Source organism: Rhinoraja longicauda, chromosome 6 (assembly GCF_053455715.1).
Source record: "Rhinoraja longicauda isolate Sanriku21f chromosome 6, sRhiLon1.1, whole genome shotgun sequence".
Taxonomy (NCBI): Eukaryota; Metazoa; Chordata; class Chondrichthyes; order Rajiformes; family Arhynchobatidae; genus Rhinoraja; species Rhinoraja longicauda.
This window is the reverse complement of record NC_135958.1, coordinates 14257727-14265861: the sequence shown is the minus strand read 5'-3', so window position 1 is coordinate 14265861 and position 8135 is coordinate 14257727.

The window sequence follows — 8135 nt, the reverse complement described above, 5'->3', positions numbered from 1 at the left end:
GGCCTACTCCTGCACCTATTGTCTATTGTCTATTGGCTCACAGTGACAACAACGTATACCCTCTACATATTGCACTTCAGTCACTCTCCTCGGTTACTTCAATAGCACCTCTCACACCTGTGACCACTTGCACCAAGAGATAGTCAGTTGTTTGTCAGCATGGGCTTGGTGGGGTAAAGGGCCTGTTGCTGTGGTTTATTTCTCCATGACCCTCCAGAAAAACTGCATTGTAACTCCACCACCTGCAAGTTCTCCACCAAGTCCCTTACCATCTGACTTGGAAATACATCGTTGTTCCTTTATCTCTGGGTCAAATTCCTGAACCCCTAACCTAACAGCACTTTCATTATAAGGACGTCTGTGTTCCTTAAGAAAGTGGCTCACAAACACTTTCTTAAGGGCAGTTGGTACGGGGCAGCCAATGTGGGCATCGTCAATGTGCTCCGATCCCAAAGAGGAATGAGGGTTCCACTCCTCAGTGTTGCTACTCCGTGCCGTGACGAGTCCAACCTTCCCCACCATCCCTCTGAAAACAACATCAGTTTCAACAGCCCTGGGTGTCACTGGTCTGGAAGCAGGAGCTTGAGTCGAAGATCATGATTAACCTCCAGGAGGCTGCAGGCAGAGGGACAGGTTAACATGATCTGTCGTTGAAAGCCAAAAGGGATTGGCATGGGGTCGGTGACGGTGGAAGAAGCAGCGGAAGGTTGATGAAGATGACAGAGCAATGAGAAAAGGCCAGGGCCGCATGGGGTCGAGTGATGGCAGCAGTGATCAGTCCCTGTGGCACCTCTTTACAGTTTACCAGCTGCATCCAGCTAAACAGGGATTTTGTATTGTTCCTTTGAAAGTAATCAAATTCTTGCTGTCATCTGGTATCGCAGAGCCAGCGCTTAGGGAGACCCATTGGGGACTTGTAACGATGATCTAGGGAGTGAAATGCAGATGCAATGCTTGACAACATCCTTCAAATTAGAATAGTGGCAAAAAAAAGTACTAAGTTTACATTCAACGTGTCAGACCAAGTTCTCTCTCATTTTACAGGTGCGCATGTTTTGATAGTTAGACCTCCCTGCCTGAGCCTGCATCTGCTTTCGGAAATCAAAAAATGCTGGAAATCTGAAATAAAAAGAAGATACTGCAGAAACACTCATCAGGTCAGGCAGCATCTGTGGAAAGAAAAACAGTTAATGTTACAGATTAGAGAGCCTTCAGTAGGTCTCCGATGAACTGAAGCATTTACTTTGTTTCTCTTTCCACAAATGCCTCCCGACCTGTTGAGTGTTTCCAGTGTTTCTGGGTTTTTTTCAATTTCAAGCTTCTGTTTTCTTTTGCGTGAATGTGCGTGTGTCTGTTTGCAATAAACATTGTCTTCAGTAGGCAGAAGACATAGTACATCAGATTGTGAGGAAGTTACGAGCGGCCGTTAAATCCTCCTCCGTGGGCCTGGGCAATAGGAAGGCCGCAGGTGGCAACATCTCCCAATAAATACCTACCTCAGAGTTTTTAGATGACATCAAGTGAGAAGGGCTGGATCACACACTAACAGTAAATGTGCTCTTTTTGAACTTATGATCACAGCTATGCACACTGATCTTCATTGGTTCTGGACGTTCTGATACACTGAAATCATATATTTTTGCTTTAGTGGGGGCACTGTGCTGCAGTGGTTGAGTTGCTCCCTTACAGCGCCAGAGACCAAGGTTCGATCCTGACTACAGTTGCTGTCTATACGGTGTTTGTACGTTCTCCATGTGACCATGTGGGTTTTCTCCGCGTGTTCCTGTTTCCTCCCACTCTCCAAAGACGTACAGATTTGTTGGTTTTATCGGCTTCAGTAAAAAATTGGAAATTGTCCCCAGTGTGCGTAGGATAGTGCTAGTGTTTGCGGTGATTGCTGGTCGGTGCGGACTCAGTGGGCCGAAGGGCCTGTTTTCGCACTGTATATCTAAAGTGTAAAAGACACCGAATAAGAGGAACCCTGTAATGCAAAATATCTTTCAGACAAGTATTTGCCAACCCTTGATAGCTCTCTGTTGTTTGTTGGAAGTGACTGTGAGATTAAGGAGATGTCAGTTTCACATTACATTCTCAGTTGATCAAACTGGGCTGGAGGTATAAGTGCTACAAATAATGTTCCTTGAATTTTAGTGAGGGGCAACAATAAAAAAATCTAGCAACCATGGTGAAAGTACAAAAATGGGCAGGGATATATTGGACAAGGAGAGAAGCTGGCTGAGATATCTTAGAAACATAGAAAATAGGTGCAGGAGTAGGCCATTCGGCCCTTCGAGCCTGCACCGCCATTCAATATGATAATGGCTGATCATCCAACTCAGTATCCCGTACCTGCCTTCTCTCCATACCCCCTGATCCCTTTAGCCACAAGGGCCACATCTAACTCCCTCTTAACTGGCCTCAACTACCTTCTGTGGCAGAGAATTCCACAGATTCACCACTCTGTGTGAAAAAAAACGTTCTCATCTCGGTCCTAAAAGACTTCCCCCTTATCCTTAAACTTTGATCCCTTGTTCTGGACTTCCCCAACATCGGGAACAATCTTCCTGCATCTAGCCTGTCCAACCCCTTAAGAATTTTGTAAGTTTCTATAAGATCCCCCCTCAATCTTCTAAATTCCAGCGAGTACAAGCCGAGTCTATCCAGTCTTTCTTCATATGAAAGTCCTGCCATCCCAGGAATCAATCTGGTGAACCTTCTCTATACTCACTCTATGGCAAGAATGTCTTTCCTCAGATTAGGAGACCAAAACTGTACGGAATACTCCAGGTGTGGTCTCACCAATGCCCTGTACAGCTGCAGCAGAACCTCCCTGCTCCTATACTCAAATCCCCTCGTTATGAATGCCAACGTACCATTCGCTTTCTTCACTGCCTGCTGCACCTGCATGCCTACTTTCAATGACTGGTGTACCACGACACCCAGGTCTCGTTGCATCTCCCCTTCTCCTAATCGGCCACCATTCAGATAATAGTCTGCTTTCCTGTTCTTGCCACCAAAGTGGATAACCTCACATTTATCCACATTATACTGCATCTGCCATGCATTTGCCCACTCACCTAACCTATCCAAGTCACGTTGCAGCCTCCTAGCATCCTCCTTACAGCTAACACTGCCCCCCAGTTTCGTGTCATCCGCAAACTTGGAGATGTTGCATTCAATTCCCTCGTCCAAATCATTAATATATATTGTAAATAGCTGGGTTTCCCAGCACTGAGCCTTGCGATACCCCACTAGTCACTGCCTGCCATTCTGAAAAGGGCCCATTTATTCCTACTCTTTGCTTCCTGTCTGCCAGCCAGTTCTCTATCCACATCAATACTGAACCCACAATACCGTGTGCTTTACGTTTGCATACTAATCTCTTATGTGGGACCTTGTCGAAATCCTTCTGGAAGTCCAGATATAACACATCCACTGGTTCTCCCTTATCCACTCTACTAGTTACATCCTCGAAAAATTCTATAAGATTCGTCAGACATGATTTACCTTTCATAAATCCATGCTGACTTTGTCCAATGATTTCACCACTTTCCAAATGTGCTGCTATCCCATCTTTAATAACTGACTCTAGCATTTTCCCCACTACCGATGTTAGACTAACTGGTCTGTAATTCCCCATTTTCTCTCTCCCTCCCTTTTTGAAAAATGGGGTTACATTAGCTACCCTCCAGTCCTCAGGAACTACTCCAGGATCTAAAGAGTTTTGAAAAAATTATCACTAATGCATCCACTATTTCTGGGGTTACCTCCTTAAGCACTCTGGGATGCAGCCTATCTGGCCCTGGGGATTTATCGGCCTTTAATCCATTCAATTTACCTAACACCACTTCCCGACTAACCTGGATTTCACTCAGTTCTTCCATCTCATTTGACCCCCGGTCCCCTGCTATTTCCGGCAGATTATTTATGTCTTCCTTAGTGAAGACAGAACCAAAGTAGTTATTCAATTGGTCTGCCATGTCCTTGTTCCCCATGATCAATTCACCTGTTTCTGACTGCAAGGGACCTACATTTGTTTTAACTAATCTTTTTCTCTTCACATATCTATAAAAGCTTTTGCAGCCAGTTTTTATGTTCCCTGCCAGTTTTCTTTCATAATCTATTTTCCCTTTCCTAATTAAGCCCTTTGTCCTCCTCTGCTGGACTCTGAATTTCTCCCAGTCCTCTGGTAGGCTGCTTTTTCTTGCTAATTTGTACGCTTCATCTTTTGTTTTGATACTATCCCTAATCTCCCTTGTTAGCCACAGATGCACTACCTTCCCTGATTTATTCTTTTGCCAAACTGGGATGAACAATTGTTGTAGTTCATCCATACGGTCTTTAAAAGCCTTCCATTGCATATCCACCGTCAACCCTTTAAGAATCAATTGCCAGTCTATCTTGGCCAATTCACGTCTCATGCCCTCAAAGTTACCTTTCTTTAAGTTCAGAACCGTTGTTTCTGAATTAACTAAGTCACTTTCCATCCTAATGAAGAACTCAAACATATTATGGTCACTCTTGCCCAAGGGGCCACGCACATCAAGACTGCTAACTAACCCTTCCTCATTACTCAATACCCAGTCTAGAATGGCCTGCTCTCTCGTTGGTTCCTCTCCATGTTAGTTTAGACATCTTGTCGTCTCAGCGGCTCACACTCTGTCAAGTCTCATCTAAGTTTCCTCATTTGAAACTTAGTATAGGAAACTGGTCAGTCATTATCACAATGAAAGGTGGTGCTGGCTCAAAGGGCCAAATGGCCTTTTCTATGTGTCTATTAGGTGATGTTTAGTTTAGTTTAGAGATACAGCGTGGAAACAGGCCCCTCAGCCCACCGAGGCCGCGCCAACCACCAATCCCCATACACTAACACTATCCTACACACACTAGGGAAATTTTACAATTGTACCAAGCCAATTCATCTACAAACCCGTACGTGTTTGGAGTGTAGGAGGAAACCGGAGCAGCCGGAGAAATCCAACGCAGGTCACGGGGAGAATATATGGACTCCGTGCAGGCAAGCACCCATAGTCAGGATCGAACCCGGGTCTCTGGCGCTGTAAAGGCAACAACTCTACTGCTGTGCCACGGAGCCGGTCAACATGATTATGTTGAAATTATACCCCACCAGTTCAATACCTTCAGAGAGGATGTTAGAATGGGGCAGTCCTCAACTGGAGTCCTTGTACTTAATGTTCCTTCATTCACCCAAATTTGTATTAATCGAAAGTTCTGGAGCAACTCAGCTAGTCTGGCATCATCTTGGCAGGGAATGGACAGCCAATGTTTTGAGTCGGCACCCTTCACCACTTTGTGTTTTGCTCAAGATTCTGATATCTGCAGTCTCTTGTGTCTCTATTGTATTAATTTAAAGTAGGGCAGTTGTAATTCAGCATTTAAGGGTCAAACGCAGCACTCATGACAACATTCATACTTTTCAATTCCAATTTAGATTTAAAGCTTCACTCCCACGGGCTCAGTGTGTAAAAAAAATCAAAGCAACTTCACAGGCCGAACACTGGATTTCCTGCCGCACGTACAGGCCTCGTTGCTATTTAGCCTGATCAACACTTTTTTTTTGGATGAACTTCTAAAACACCCTGACTGTTCACAGCCTACTTACCAAAATTAATCACCCACACACTCATAAATACACAAGCCATCTTTTCCAGCATGAATCAAAAACACAACACTATTCCTATTTCAAACAATCTCCATTTACTCTACAGTTCAATATTGCTTTATTTGTCACATATACAACTGCACAGTGAAATTCTTTTAGCATATGTTACACATGCTGACGCTGCCATTTTTGACGCCGTTATTCAAAGTCCAAGTCGGCCCGCGCACTCAATGTACAGGAGCATTTCCCACGACCCAATGTCCCTCGCCTCTCCTCTCGTCACCCGGCCATCTTTGTGTCCTGTGGGCGCCTCTTGCAGCCTACCTGGAAGGCACTGGAAGCATTACCCCGGCTCACCCTCTTACCGACCCACTCCTAGCACCAGATGTAACACGAAGGAGCAAGTTACAAATTCAGATTCATAACTATGTCGTCATTTGAACAGATTCCCTTTGTTTTGCAGTTCATTGCTTCTCGGTACTTTGTTAGTCATGTGCACAAAAGCCTTCCTCTGCACACTCCATTTTTTTCTTGGCTTCCTTTGTGGTTCTTTTTTTGTTACTACTTCCTTCTAGCTGTTCCTCAGCACTGGTGAATTCACATGACCCTGACTGCCCTCACTTCCTTGCATTACAAGATCACCATATTTGTTTTTTGGCCTTGAATTTTGCTTGTTCATTTCCTCCTCTGATTGAGATTCTCACACTTGTATACTACAATTTCATCTTTCTACTTTTAATACTTACTATCAGCTTTTCATCAGAAAAGGTAGGGGAGGAGGGTGGAAAAGCAATATTTATTTTTAGGTGACACACATAATCACCTACAGAGGATAAAATAACTACTTGGCGGAACATGTCCGTTAAGTCCATGGGTGGTGATTTAAATTCTAGATTTAAGGCATCATTCTATTAAAATTTACTCCATTCATGCTCAGTGGGACTAATTTTCTGCAAAATAAATACAGAATACTGGATACTCAGCAGGTCAGATAGCGTCAGGAAAAAAAAACACATTTACCATTGCAGGTTGATGATTTTTTATCTGAACTGACCATCAATGACACTAACTGGAAAGGTTGAATGGTGAAACATTAAGTTCAGTTTATTGTCACCTGTGCTGAGGTACAGTGAAAAGCTCTTGTTACGTGCTAACTAGTCAGCAGAAAGACTATACATGATTACAATCGAGCCATCTACGGCGTACAGATACAGGATAAGGAAATAACGTTTAGTGCAAGGTAAAGTCCGATTAAAAATAGTCCAAGGGTCTCCAGTGAGTTAGATAGTAGCTCGGGACTGCTCTCGAGTTGTTGAGTTGCCTGGAAAACAGCTGGGAAGAAACTGCCCCTGAATCACAAGGTGTGCATTTTAGTTTCTATGTTCTTCCCGTTTCCGTGTGGGTTTCCCCCGGGCGCTATGGTTTCCTTCCACATCCCAAACACGCGCAGGTTTGTACATGAATTGTCTTTTGTAAATTACCCCTAGTGTGCAGGGAGCAGATGAGAAAGTTGGGCAACATAGAACTAGTGCGAATGGGTGATCGATAGAATGGATTCTGTGGGTCGAAGGCCTAGTTTCCATGCTGTATCTCTGAACTAAACTTGTTAAATTTCAGGCCAGTGCCTAGTGCCAAAACTTAAGACTGAAGAGGCACCCATGTCTAGACAGTTTTGCAGATTGCAGATAAGGTTTGAAAATACAATTGGACAATGTATGTCAAACCAATTTGAGAGCTTTGAGAAAGTCTTGCTACCATTTGTCAAGGAGAACTAGGTAGCGAGTATAGACATCAAGATCCCTTTTGGAAACAACCAATCAATCCAGAACGTGCAGTGAGAGGAAAGAACGACATCCAAGATGACAAATGCAGGAATTGACAGCAGGTCTGTCAGTTCCAGTCATCGGTGTGGAAGGAAGTGGGCAAAAAGGGAAACCCCCCCAGCTGACGAAGTTGCTGAAGATATGCTGGGACGAGTCATTTTTAAGTACACCTGCAGCATTACCAGCAGAAGAAGAGATGTACCACAAGTTTGTGCGGATAAGTGTGGATAGGGCGGCACGGTGGCGCAGCAATAGAGTTGTTGCCTTACAGCGCCAGAGATCCTGGTTCGATCCTGACTATGGGTGCTTGCCTGTACCGAGTTTGTATGTTCTCCCCTTGACCCGCATGGGTTTTATCCGAGAACTTTGGTTTCCTCCCACACTCCAAAGATGTACAGGTTTGTAAGTTAATTGGCTTGGTTTGTAAGTTAAATTCTCCCTAGTGGAGGGTAGTGTTAATGTTTGGGGATCGCTGGTCGCTGTGGACTCGGTGGGCCGAAGAGCCTGTATCTGCGCTGTATCTCTAAACCAAACAGCATTCCTGGACACATTCTCCCACATCCTCATTACAGTTCATGCCCAACCCAGGCTACTCTGCGTGCTTGTCACAGAAGTGGACCTGCAATCACACATTATAATCGCTCCACTCTTAAATCTCTACTCCTACAGTAACATTTCTTCCCTTTATC